Raw genomic sequence first — 12,131 nt, 5'->3', positions numbered from 1 at the left:
TTCTAGAGCGAAGTTAAAAAGTAAAGGTGATAGTGCATCTCCATGCTTTAGCCCGCAGTAAATTGGAAACGCATCTGACAGAAACTGACCTATACGAACTCTGTTGTACGTTTCACTGAGACACATTTTAATTAATCGAACTAGTTTCTTGGAAATACCAAATTGAATAAGAATATCATATAAAACTTCTCTCTTAACCGAGTCATATGCCTTTTTGAAATCTATGAATAACTGATGCACTGTACCCTTATAGATTTTTATAAGAATACGTCAAATAAAGCGTGTTTGAAAATTTAATTATCCATGAAGAACGACTGGCTTGGACAGAAATAGGAAACACTCAGATTTCAAAAATATTGTAGAATACTGGTAGCTATGAAAAATTTAGGATGCAATATGAGTATTAAAATCCATTTTTTATAGCCATCTTGACTTCTTCACTGATTGTCTTACAGGTTACAGCGAAGAACACGAAGAAAGAATTCATCAAGACATGAAAGAAATAGAAAAGCGTTATCAAGGCAGGTGGAAAGAAGTAGTGATGGCTGACTAATGTTGGTCTATGAAGAGAGACAATGTGGAGCTGCAACATAGAAGACAATCTCGAAAACAGAACTTACAAATGAAGAGGAAGCGGTATTGAAAAATGAAATGTCTACATGAGACTAGGAATGAGTTGAATATGAGGTGAATATGAACAAGACAATTATGTTTGATTTTGTTCACTGTATAGACATTTTCATAGACTACTTGATTTATGTATTTAAATGAGTTAATATTGCATAATGAAGCTATAATATGGCAATTCTTCAAAGCATTATGAACATTTTTTCATACCTGATAGGCAAAATCTGATTTCAGATCCTTCAACAGAAGCCAACGATTAATCGAACTCAATCTTCAATGTTAAAAGGCCTTGAACAAAATTTAATTTCGCAACCCTGTGTTACACAAATTGTAGGCTTACACTTTCTGATTATACTAATATATAGGCCTAGTCAATCTTTTTTTCCTAAGCTATCACCTGTATATGTATTTTCCTGTATGTGCTTTCATCCTGGTTGGGTGAAAGAGAAGGCCTGATGGCCTTAACTCTGCCAGGGAAAATAAAAATATTATAAACAAATAAATAAATAAATAAGTAAGTAAATAAATTAATTAATCTATACTAATAATAAATCTGTAGCCAAGATTTTTCTGGTAATTTTCGATTTTCCAAAAATAATTGGTGTTAACATGTATAATTAACCATCCTGAAACCGAAAATCGCTTTTTTGAAATTTTTGTTTGTATGTCTGTCTGTCTGGATGTTTGTTACCTTTTCACGCGATAATGGCTGAACCGATTTATATGAAAATTGGAATATAAATTAAGTTCGTTGTAACTTAGATTTTAGGCTATATGGCATTCAGAATACTTTATTTAAAAGGGGGGGGGGTTATAAGGTGGCCTGAATTAAATAAATCTAAATATCTCGCTTATTATTGATTTTCATGAAAAATATTACATAACAAAAGTTTCTTTAAAAATAATTTCCGATAAGGTTTATTCTATACAAAATTTTGATAGGACTGATATTTAATGAGGTAAATGAGTTTTAAAATTGCAATAAGAACGCCATCTAAGGCACTGTACTGAAATAAAAACAAATGATTTCGTCTATAAGGGGCCTTGGACAACAACAATCGAAAACTAAAACAAAGCCTACAGAGAATGTTTCTGTGTTTGTATGAAGTAATATCGGAAGCTAATTAATTGTTTAATTATTATTTCACAATTGGAAAGTGTAGTTTCTCTAGATGACATAATTCTACAATGTTATTACAATAACTTCTGAAACATATAGCAAGTAATATAAAGTATACACATTAAAACTAAATGATATGTCAATCTTCATTAAACTATGGTTGCATGTAATAACAATTAAGAAACATGTTAAAGGAATTGTCATTGCACCAAAGAGTGCTCTCTGAACAAAAATGACCGCATTTTAATTATTTAAATACAATTTAAATTAAGTAACATATTAAACGATTTATCCTTCTATCAAACACGAATGTTCCCTGGATCAAACGTCCTATTTTAATTATGTAATTACTTTATATTTATTTCTAACCAGTGCAGCGGAGCGCACGGGTACGGCTAATAAATAAATAAATAAATAAATAAATAAGTAAATAAATAAATAAATAAATAAATAAATAAATAAATAAATAAATAAATAAATAAATAAATAAAATGGAGTATAACAGCTTTAATAATGGCACACACTTCAGTCTACTATACATATGTGCTGTTGTCACATAGAATCAGTTCGACGGAGTTGCTACACATTGTCTGTAATGTGCCGCCTTCTAAACATTTTTCTAGAAATGTGTAAAGTTACCCCCCTTGTGTAAAGTATACCCGGTCGACGGTAATAAAAAAGGAGTAAAGTTGTGATGAAAGACCAAAATTCCATTTATATTTAGCGGGCTACGAACGAGATGTTACAGGAACTATATTGTTTGGAAACACATAAAAGTATCACGAGAAAAAAAAGAAGATACATTTGATTTTCTTGACATTCATTTTTTTATATCATTTTTAATATCTTTGTCCATACGAGTAGGTCTACATTCAGATTTTCTTATTATAATCGTTTATTATTATTGCTAAGCCTTCATCTGTTCATCTCCGATTATCCGCTTTGTCGAAAAGGTACATTAAATGAAGACTTACCACTGCCTTAACCAAGATTTGTTGCAGGCGATGTTCTGCACGCACTCACCTGGTTTTCTGAGAGGTCCGTGAGGCTGAGGTTGTGCACCAGATTCCTGCATTGGACAGAGAAACAAAGCGACATCAATTATCGGTTCGATTAGTTGCGTGGAAGGGGAGAGCAAGGAGGGCAAGGGTGGAATTCACTTCTATACGACTCCGCAGCAGCAGAGCTGCAATAACAAAGTTACAGGGAAGCAAAACCTTGATGTGATTACATGGACAATCTATTTCCAACGGACGTATTTAATCGCCAGGGCCGTCCTGAGAGAGAGAGAGAGAGAGAGAGAGAGAGAGAGAGAGAGAGAGAGAGAGAGGGGAGGAGTAGGGACTGTGTCCTCCAGTGCTGCTCTGACCAGCCATCCAACCCCTCACATGGCCGACCACTCCCTTACACGTTCATTAAGCTAGCAAAGAATAACAACACAAGGCACAAATATATTTCCAACAATGAATACCAAATAATATCTAGGGGAGAAGCCAGACGGCGCTAAAGGGAGAGGGTCCGTCCAAAGTTAACCCTTCTGTCCACACAAGTACTGAAAATTGAATTATACTTAGTTTCAGAACATTTAAAAAATAAATTACTCATTATAATGGTCCTCGGCTATAACGTCGTTATTTATACCGTGGATTCTGATATACTGCGGGTCTTAGATGGACGCACGGACGGACGGGCGGGCGGGCGGGCGGGCGGGCGGGTAGGCAGGCAGACAGACAGACAGACAGACAGACAGACAGACAGACAGACAGACAGACAGACAGACAGAAAGACAGACAGACAGACAGACAGACAGACAGAGAGATAGATAGATAGATAGATAGATAGATAGATAGATAGATAGATAGATAGATAGATAGATAGATAGATAGATAGATAGATAGATAGATAGATAGATAGATAGATAGATAGATAGATAGATAGATAGATAGATAGATAGATAGATAGATAGATACAGACATGCAGACAGATGAATTTAATGTCATTCAGCGATTTACAGCCATAGACAACGTATATATAATACATGGCTACTACAATATGAATAAATTTAAAAATAAATTCAAAAATAAATATGCAATCATCAGATAATCACAAAAACAGGTTAAAAGTTTTTAAAGAAAGAGTATAAAATCAGCTTTAAATGTACAGATTTGTCAATTACACGAGGTTAAAACAAATAGTCTCTAAAACGTAATATTGCTAAAATCATTGACACTGTAGATTGGATTTGCCATCAGTGTCCTTCTCACCATCCTTCTGAAAGTAAAATATGACGTGTTTCTTATTTGCAATGGTAAAGTTATAAAGTTTATAAGATATGGAAATAAAACTATTGCTTGTAGTACTATATTTGTACTTGGTGAAATATATGTGAAGTCTGGAGCGGGTAGAATAATTATGAATGGATGAACAAGTAGGAAGATTATGCACATTACGCTTAACATACAGAATTAAAATATCTTGGAGCAACAGTAACAAATATAAATGACACTCGGGAGGAAATTAAACACAGAATAGATATGGGAAATGCCTGTTATTATTCGGTTGAGAAGCTTTTGTCATCTAGTCTGGTGTCAAAAAATCCGAAAGTTAGAATTTATAAAACAGTTATATTACCGGTTGTTCTGTATGGCTGTGAAACTTGGACTCTCACTCTGAGAGAGGAACAGAGATTGAGGGTTCTTGAGAATAAGGTTCTTAGGAAAATATTTGGGGCTAAGAGGGATGAAGTTACAGGAGAATGGAGAAAGTTACACAACGCAGAGCTGCACGCATTGCATCCTTCACCTGACATAATTAGGAACATTAAATCCAGACGTTTGAGATGGGCGGGGCATGTAGCACGTATGGGCGAATCCAGAAATGCATATAGAGTGTTAGTTGGGAGGCCAAAGGGGAAAAGACCTTTGGGGAGGCCGAGACGTAGATGGGAAGATAATATTAAAATGGATTTGAGGGAGATGGGATATGATGGTAGCGACTGGATTAATCTTGCTCTGGATAGGGACCAATGGCGGGCTTATGTGAGGGCGGCAATGAACCTCCGGGTTCCTTAAAAGCCAGTAAGTTAGTGAGTATACAGAAGGCAATCGAGAATAAACATTGACGGCAACGTAAGTATTCCTAGTTGTACAAAAAGTGGTTTATAATGAGTTCTAGAAGAGACACCACAAATAATACTCAATGCTCTCTTTTGGAGAATAAACAACTTAGGTACCGAAGTATGGTTACCCCATAAAAGCGTCCTGTAACTTAAGTGACTGTAAATATGGGCGTAGTAAACTGTTAGTAGAGAATTATAACATAATGTTTGTCTGAGGATTCGTAACATGAAAATTCCTTTATTAATTTTATTAACAAGATAATCCATGTGTGTACTCCACTTACTGCCCATCGTAACACTTTCGTTGGAAAAGCACATTTTTCCTAAGTGGATTTTCACAAAGAAGTACGTCGTTCTTCTCAATAGGTATAGGTATAGGTATAGGAGTAGTAACATGAAAATTCACGGTCAAACAAAAATGCAACCACCTCTCCTCGTTCTCAACCTATTTCATTTGCTCTCCTTGTCTTCTCCTTGTTCTCCTTATACACTTCTACTTCTCATTTATAGCCTATGTGTATGGATTAATCAGCCTATATTATATTTGTATTTTATAATTTCGGAATATATATATATATATATATATATATATATATATATATATATATATATCATGTATTGTGGGTCCCTATCACCACGGCATGGCGCGTCCTCAGGTTGCGGATCGAGGAGACGGCCTCCAGATACGGAGGGTAGCTGTGAATATATTGAATAAGCAGTCGCGGACAGCCGATGAGGGGTGGTCCTCCAGCTTGGGGGTTGGGCGAAGGGCTAGCAACTCATCACCGTAAAAAAAACAGCTTGTTACGAATCCCTCAAATAAGCCTCGGAATGGGACTGATTCTCTGGCACGACCACAGCAAAGGAATAAGGTTAGTTGGGAGGCCGGAAGGAAAAAGACCTTTTGGGAGGCCGAGACGTAGATGGGGGATAATATTAAAATGGGTTTGAGGGAGGGGGATATGATGATAGAGAATGGATTAATCTTGCTCAGGATAGGGATCAATGGTGGGCTTATGTGAGGGCGGCAATGAACCTCCGGGTTCCTTAAAAGCAAGTAAGTAAATTATATTTTCTTCAGAGATTGTACCACTTTATTCACGTACGATATTATTCTTCTCTATGTTAATATTATATTATATAATTTCATTGCAGCTGTAATTTTAATTTTAGTTCACATTTTATTTTATTTTCTATATTACTCTTATATTATCACCTTTACTTTTTAACTTTGCTCCAGTGTATGCCATTAGGAAAGTCCAGGATAACAGAGAGGGTGTAGAATTGAACGGGTTATATCAGCTGCTTGTCTATGCGGATGACATGAATATGTTAGGAGAAAATCCACAAACGATTAGGGCAAACACGGAAATTTTACTTGAAGCAAGTAAAGAGATAGGTCTGGAAGTAAATCCCGAAAAGACAAAGTATATGATTGTGTCTCGTGACGAGAATATTGTACGAAATGGAAATATAAAAATTGGAAATTTATGTTTTGAAGAGGTGGAAAAATTCAAATACCTGGGAGCAACAGTAACAAATATAAATGATACTCGGGAGGAAATTAAACATAGAATAAATATGGGAAATGCCTGTTATTATTCGTCGGTTGAGAAGCTCTTATCATCCAGTCTGCTGTCAAAAAATCTGAAAGATAGAATTTCTAAAACAGTTATATTACCGGTTGTTCTTTATGGTTGTGAAACTTGGACTCTCACTTTGAGAGAGGAACATAGGTTAAGGGTGTTTGAGAATAAGGTTCTTAGGAAAATATTTGGGGCTAAGGGGGATGAAGTTACAGGAGAATGGAGAAAGTTACACAACACTGAACTGCACGTATTGTATTCTTCACCTGACCTAATTAGGAACATTAAATCCAGACGTTTGAGATGGACAGGGCATGTAGCACGTATGGGCGAATCCAGAAATGCATATAGAGTGTTAGTTGGGAGGCCTGTGGGAAAAAGACCTTTGGAAAGGCCGAGACGTAGATGGGAAGCTGATATTAAAATGGATTTGAGGGAGGTGGGATATAGTGATAGAGACTGGATTAACCTTGCTCAGGATAGGGACCAATGGCGGGTTTATGTGAGGGCGGCAATGAACGTCCGGGTTCCTTAATAAGTAAGTATTCCTCTTATATTAATACATTATAATATATAATTTTACTGTAGTTGGAATTTTAATTTCAGTTCCTATTTTATTTTATTTTCTATATTCATCTTATATTAATAATATATTATCTGAACTGCGACCGAACACGAGCGCTGCTCATTCGATCCTCAAATTTTGTTAATATTATTGTAATTATATTCTCTTTCTATTCCTAGCAACGAATGAATAAATAAACTTATTAAACTTTACTTGATGACATCTGTAAAGGTGTACAAGGTATGAAACCTAAGAACGAATATTGAGGAAAGCGACTTTTGACCCAGCTTGTATTGTCCAACTATCGAAAATCATATAATCTTACAAAATACCAAACTTTAAAACAGACATTACTTACAGAAGATCTAATATAATAAAGAATTAAAAAAGTAGGAGAAAGAATAGAAGACAGAGTATGAGGAAGACGACACGGAAAAGGAAGTGGGAAAATAGAAAAAAATGTTAGAGAAAAATGAGAATGGAGGAATAAATAAGAGGTAGAGAAAAGAAATGAGTCTGAATAAGAGTGTGTTGCTTCTACGATCTACATCCAAATATTAAAACCAGTGCCACCTTCAATAGCGTCAGACGATAATGCCAAGATGTCGGACAAATCGTGCATGTAGCTCATCTGCTAGATGGATGTTTCTAAATTGACAATTGATAGGTAAGGCTGCATACGTCTCAAGGGGAAGCGTGACAGGAAATTCCCTCCAAGGCGCTACATCCATTGGTAGGTCTAGAGAGGGCAGACCAATTGAATTCGCAAGTAGAAGCTTCCTTCCTAGCGTTCTCCCTCTGTCCTAAACTGACTTTAATGACGATGACACTTGTCGACCAACCCCCTCCAGCCCCTCTCAACGTGCGGATTGCAAACTGTGGTTTTGCAATTCCAAACCTCAAGCGAGGGATGAAATAACGTTTAACATAATGCTTTATCCTACAATTCATTAGCCTATGTCTACAGATCAACTTTAGAGGGTCATCAGACTTACTTATTACTTACTTGCTTACTTACTGGCTTTAGAGAACCCGGAGGTTCATTGCCGCCTTCACATAAGCCCGCCATCTGTCCCTATTCTGAGCAAGATTAATCCAGTCTCTACCATCATATCCCATCTCTCTCAAATCTATTTTAATATTATCCTCCCATCTACGTCTCGGCCTCCCCAAAGATCTTTTTCCGTCCGGCCTTCCAACTAACACTCTATATGCATTTCTGGATTCGCCCATACGTGCTACATGTCCTGCCCATGTCAAACATCTGGATTTAATGTTCCTAATTATGTCAGGTGAAGAATACAATGCGTGCAGTTGTGTTGTGTAACTTTGCCCATTCTCCTCTTAGCCCCAAATATTTTCCTAAGGACCTTATTCTGAAACACACTTAACTTCTGTTCCTCTCTCAAAGTGTGAGTCCAAGTTTCACAACTATACAGAACAACCGGTAATATAACTGTTTTATAAATTCTATCTTTCAGATTTCTTGACAGCAGACTGGATGATAAAAGCTTCTCAAACGAATAATAACACGCATTTCCCATATTTATTCTGCGTTTAATTTCCTCCCTGAGTATCATTTATATTTGTTACTGTTGCTCCCAGGTATTTGAATTTTTCCACCTCTTCAAAGGATAAATTTCGAATTTTTATATTTCCATTTCGTACTATGTTCTGGTCACGAGACATAACCATATAGAGGATCATCAGAGTAAGATTTAAAAATTCTGCGCTGTCTCAGGCATACACCGGCATATAGAAAACGTCACCAGTTTCGGGAATGACATTACAGTTGTGTTGTTTCGAATATTTTATTTCTATTTTGGTTTACAAATAGAGTGCATGAGTAGATGATAAAGGGATTATTAATGATAGGCATGCGATATGTTCTGTCTTCACATAAAGCGACATTTCGAAGTTAGTCCCAATTCACAGAAAATTGTTCACTATGGTTTACTTAAAGTGTATCGTACGTGTCTATTACCAAACCCGAAACGGGTGCCTATACAGTAGGCTATATTCGCATAAGTATGTAGGCCTATTCGGCACGCTTGCTTCGCGCCGACAATGATGCTTTACCTGTACGTGACGTCACAGCGGACTACATATCAGTATTTTATAATATAAAAAGGGTTTACTTTATTTAAACTTCACTACCAACAGAAGCAAGCTTTCAATTACAGGTGGCTTACACTGATACAATTGAAGACATTATTACAAAAACAGCCCTAGTCATTTTTAATGAAATTGAGTTAAGGACATATTTGCTACTATTTCAAATGTTTATAGACTCCAAAAACGACCATGTCAGGTTCAATAGCCACAAGGATAAAGACCAGTTGTACAGAAACAGCCGACATGTGTTGTTCTATTTATATTTATTGTTCTCCTGAAAAATAGCAATTTTGACAAGGGTTGTTTTTGTAATGGCGTGAATATGCTAGGAGAAAATCCACAAACGATTAGGGAAAACGAGGAAATTCTAGTTGAAGCAAGTAAAGCGATAGGGTTGGAAGTAAATCCCGAAAAGACTAAGTATATGATTATGTCTCGTGACAAGAATATTGTACGAAATGGAACTATAAAAATTGGAGATTTATCTTTCGAAGAGGTGGAAAAATTCAAATATCTTGGAGAACAGTAACAAATATAAATGACACTCGGGAGGAAATTAAACGCAGAATAAATATGGGAAATGCGTGTTATTATTCGGTTGAGAAGCCTTTGTCATCTAGTCTTCTGTCGAAAAATCTGAAAGTTAGAATTTATAAAACTGTTATATTACCGGTTGTTCTGTATGGTTGTGAAACTTGGACTCTCACTTTGAGAGAGGAACAGAGATTAAGGGTGTTTGAGAATAAGGTTCTTAGGAAAATATTTGGGGCTAAGAGGGATGAAGTTACAGGAGAATGGAGAAAGTTACACAACGGAGAGCTGCACGCATTGTATTCTTCACCTGACATAATTAGGAACATAATCCAGACGTTTGAGATGGGCAGGACATGTAGCACGTATGGACGAATCCAGAAATACATATAGAGTGTTAGTTGGGAGGCCGGAGGGAAAAAGACAAAAAGACATTTGGGGAAGCCGAGACGTAGGTGGGAAGATAATATTAAAATGGATTTGAGGGAGGTGGGATATGATGGTAGAGACTGGATTAATCTTGCTCAGGATAGGGACCAATGGCGGGCTTATGTGAGGGCGGCAATGAACCTCCGGGTTCCTTAAAAGCCAGTAAGTAAGTTGTTTTTGTAATAATGTCTTCAATTTATATAAAAATACGCAATAGCGAAAAACCAGCAAGCAACACTGAAGAAATAAATAAGGATAGATAATAATAGATGCTAGAATATAATATTCCAGTTAATATTAGTATCAAACGTCAATACAATAACGCAGAATTATTTCAAAATTAGAGTAAAAACATTACAATACACTTATTCATAATTTAAATTCCTAAGGGAAATATTGTGTAATTTTTTTTAATTGACTATTACGCTTTTACTACATCATACTACTTCTGATCAATAAAACGGTACGAAAGGACATCTTTCAATCAATTACGGCTGTTTTTCGCTACAATTTTATCATTTCCCTAGCATTTGTTTGTTTTATCGCTTCCCTAGCATTTTGTTTGTTTTATCACTTCCCTAGCATTTTGTTTGTTTTATCACTTCCTTAGCGTTTGTTTTTTTTTCATCATTTCCCTAGCATTTGTTTGTTTTATCGCTTCCCTAGCATTTTGTTTGTTTTATCACTTCCTTAGCGTTTGTTTTTTTTTTCATCATTTCCCTAGCATTTGTTTCTTTGTTTGCCAATATTTCAAAATGCAAATTCTTTACCGTACTACTAAACATGCTTTGCGATCGTCATTTGTTTCCCACATAGATAGTCATAGATAAGCCATAGTTGAACCCATGTTTCATACCAGCAGTCGTTGAACTTTTGGATTCTGTGAAATGAAATAGTGTCATATGTTCCTTGTGGTTATTATAATTATGCCAATATGTGTTGAAATTTTTCTCGTTCTTATGAGAAAAAAGTTAATATGTACAGAGTGGACCGCTCGAATGTACCTAATTTCAATTGTGACTGGTGAACGGTTGAGGATAGAAACCTACAGTAACGTTTATATGAAAGCAAAACTCAACAAGTTTCGATATGCACATCACCATATCTCTACGTGAGGTACAGCTGTCACTGTGACGATATCGAGGCGATGAACGATTTCTTGCCAAGAACTTTGGAGCATGTCTTCTGGAATGCTCTCAATAGCCTCTATGATGCGCTCCCGAAGATCACGAAGGTCTCTGACTGGGATGCCGTACACTTTATCTTTGACGTAGCCCCAGAGAAAGAAATCGAGCGGTGTTAAATCCGGAGATCAACTCCGAGACGGTCTAGCATCGCGGGCTTCGCTCATACGCGTCTTGAACATCTGCAACCATTTCGCCGGGTGTTCTACGTCTCGGCCTCCATGCCACCATGCTTCTTCAACACCGATCCTGTAGCTAAAAATGTATCGTGCCACTTCTTAATGCTTTTAGCAGTTGGAGCATCATGGTTAAACACTCGCCGATACTTCCTTTGAACTCTAACAATTGATTTAACTCCGCATACCACAACACAGTCTGCGCTTTCATCTGCGGTGTCGCCATTTTGACAATCGATACAATGTACGAAAAGAAACCGTGTCTGCGCACCATCTACCGACAGGATTCGAAACTTGTTTCACATAAACATTACCGTAAGGTTCTATCTTCAACCGTTCACCAGTCACATACAATTAAAATTAGATATATTCGAGAAATCCACCCTGTACATTTATATATCTGCTCCAATTTGAAAACGTTAAAATCCGAATAAAGAAGTTTAGTACGATATTCAACAAAATTTTCATTATTCTCTTTTGTAGTAATTCCAGTGGCTTCTTATGGATTTAAAAAGACTGCCTCAACCGACAATACCAAAAATGAAATGAGCACACAGTACAAATTTGTGTTGCTATCTTTAACAGGAACTGAGTTACGATGTTTTGCGCTAGCGTGAACTACATTTTGTGTCTAGCGCTGTTTCGAAGTTAAACGCTGTTCGATTTATATAAAACCGGAT

General features: G+C 36.4%; 1 protein-coding gene across 1 annotated transcript in view; it reads right to left on the bottom strand.

Annotated features, from left to right (window-relative positions):
- Positions 1 to 12,131, bottom strand: part of Sema1a (semaphorin 1a) — a 1,121,749-nt gene that overhangs the window by 698,711 nt on the left and 410,907 nt on the right. The window contains exon 2 of the mRNA XM_069822411.1: positions 2,771 to 2,816. The gene's annotated coding sequence lies outside the window, so the exon portion shown is untranslated. The remainder of the gene's footprint in view (positions 1 to 2,770; positions 2,817 to 12,131) is intronic.

Source organism: Periplaneta americana, chromosome 3 (assembly GCF_040183065.1).
Source record: "Periplaneta americana isolate PAMFEO1 chromosome 3, P.americana_PAMFEO1_priV1, whole genome shotgun sequence".
NCBI lineage: Eukaryota > Metazoa > Arthropoda > Insecta > Blattodea > Blattidae > Periplaneta > Periplaneta americana.
The sequence above is the reverse complement of the archived record's forward strand: the minus strand, read 5'-3'. Positions and strand labels throughout refer to the sequence as shown.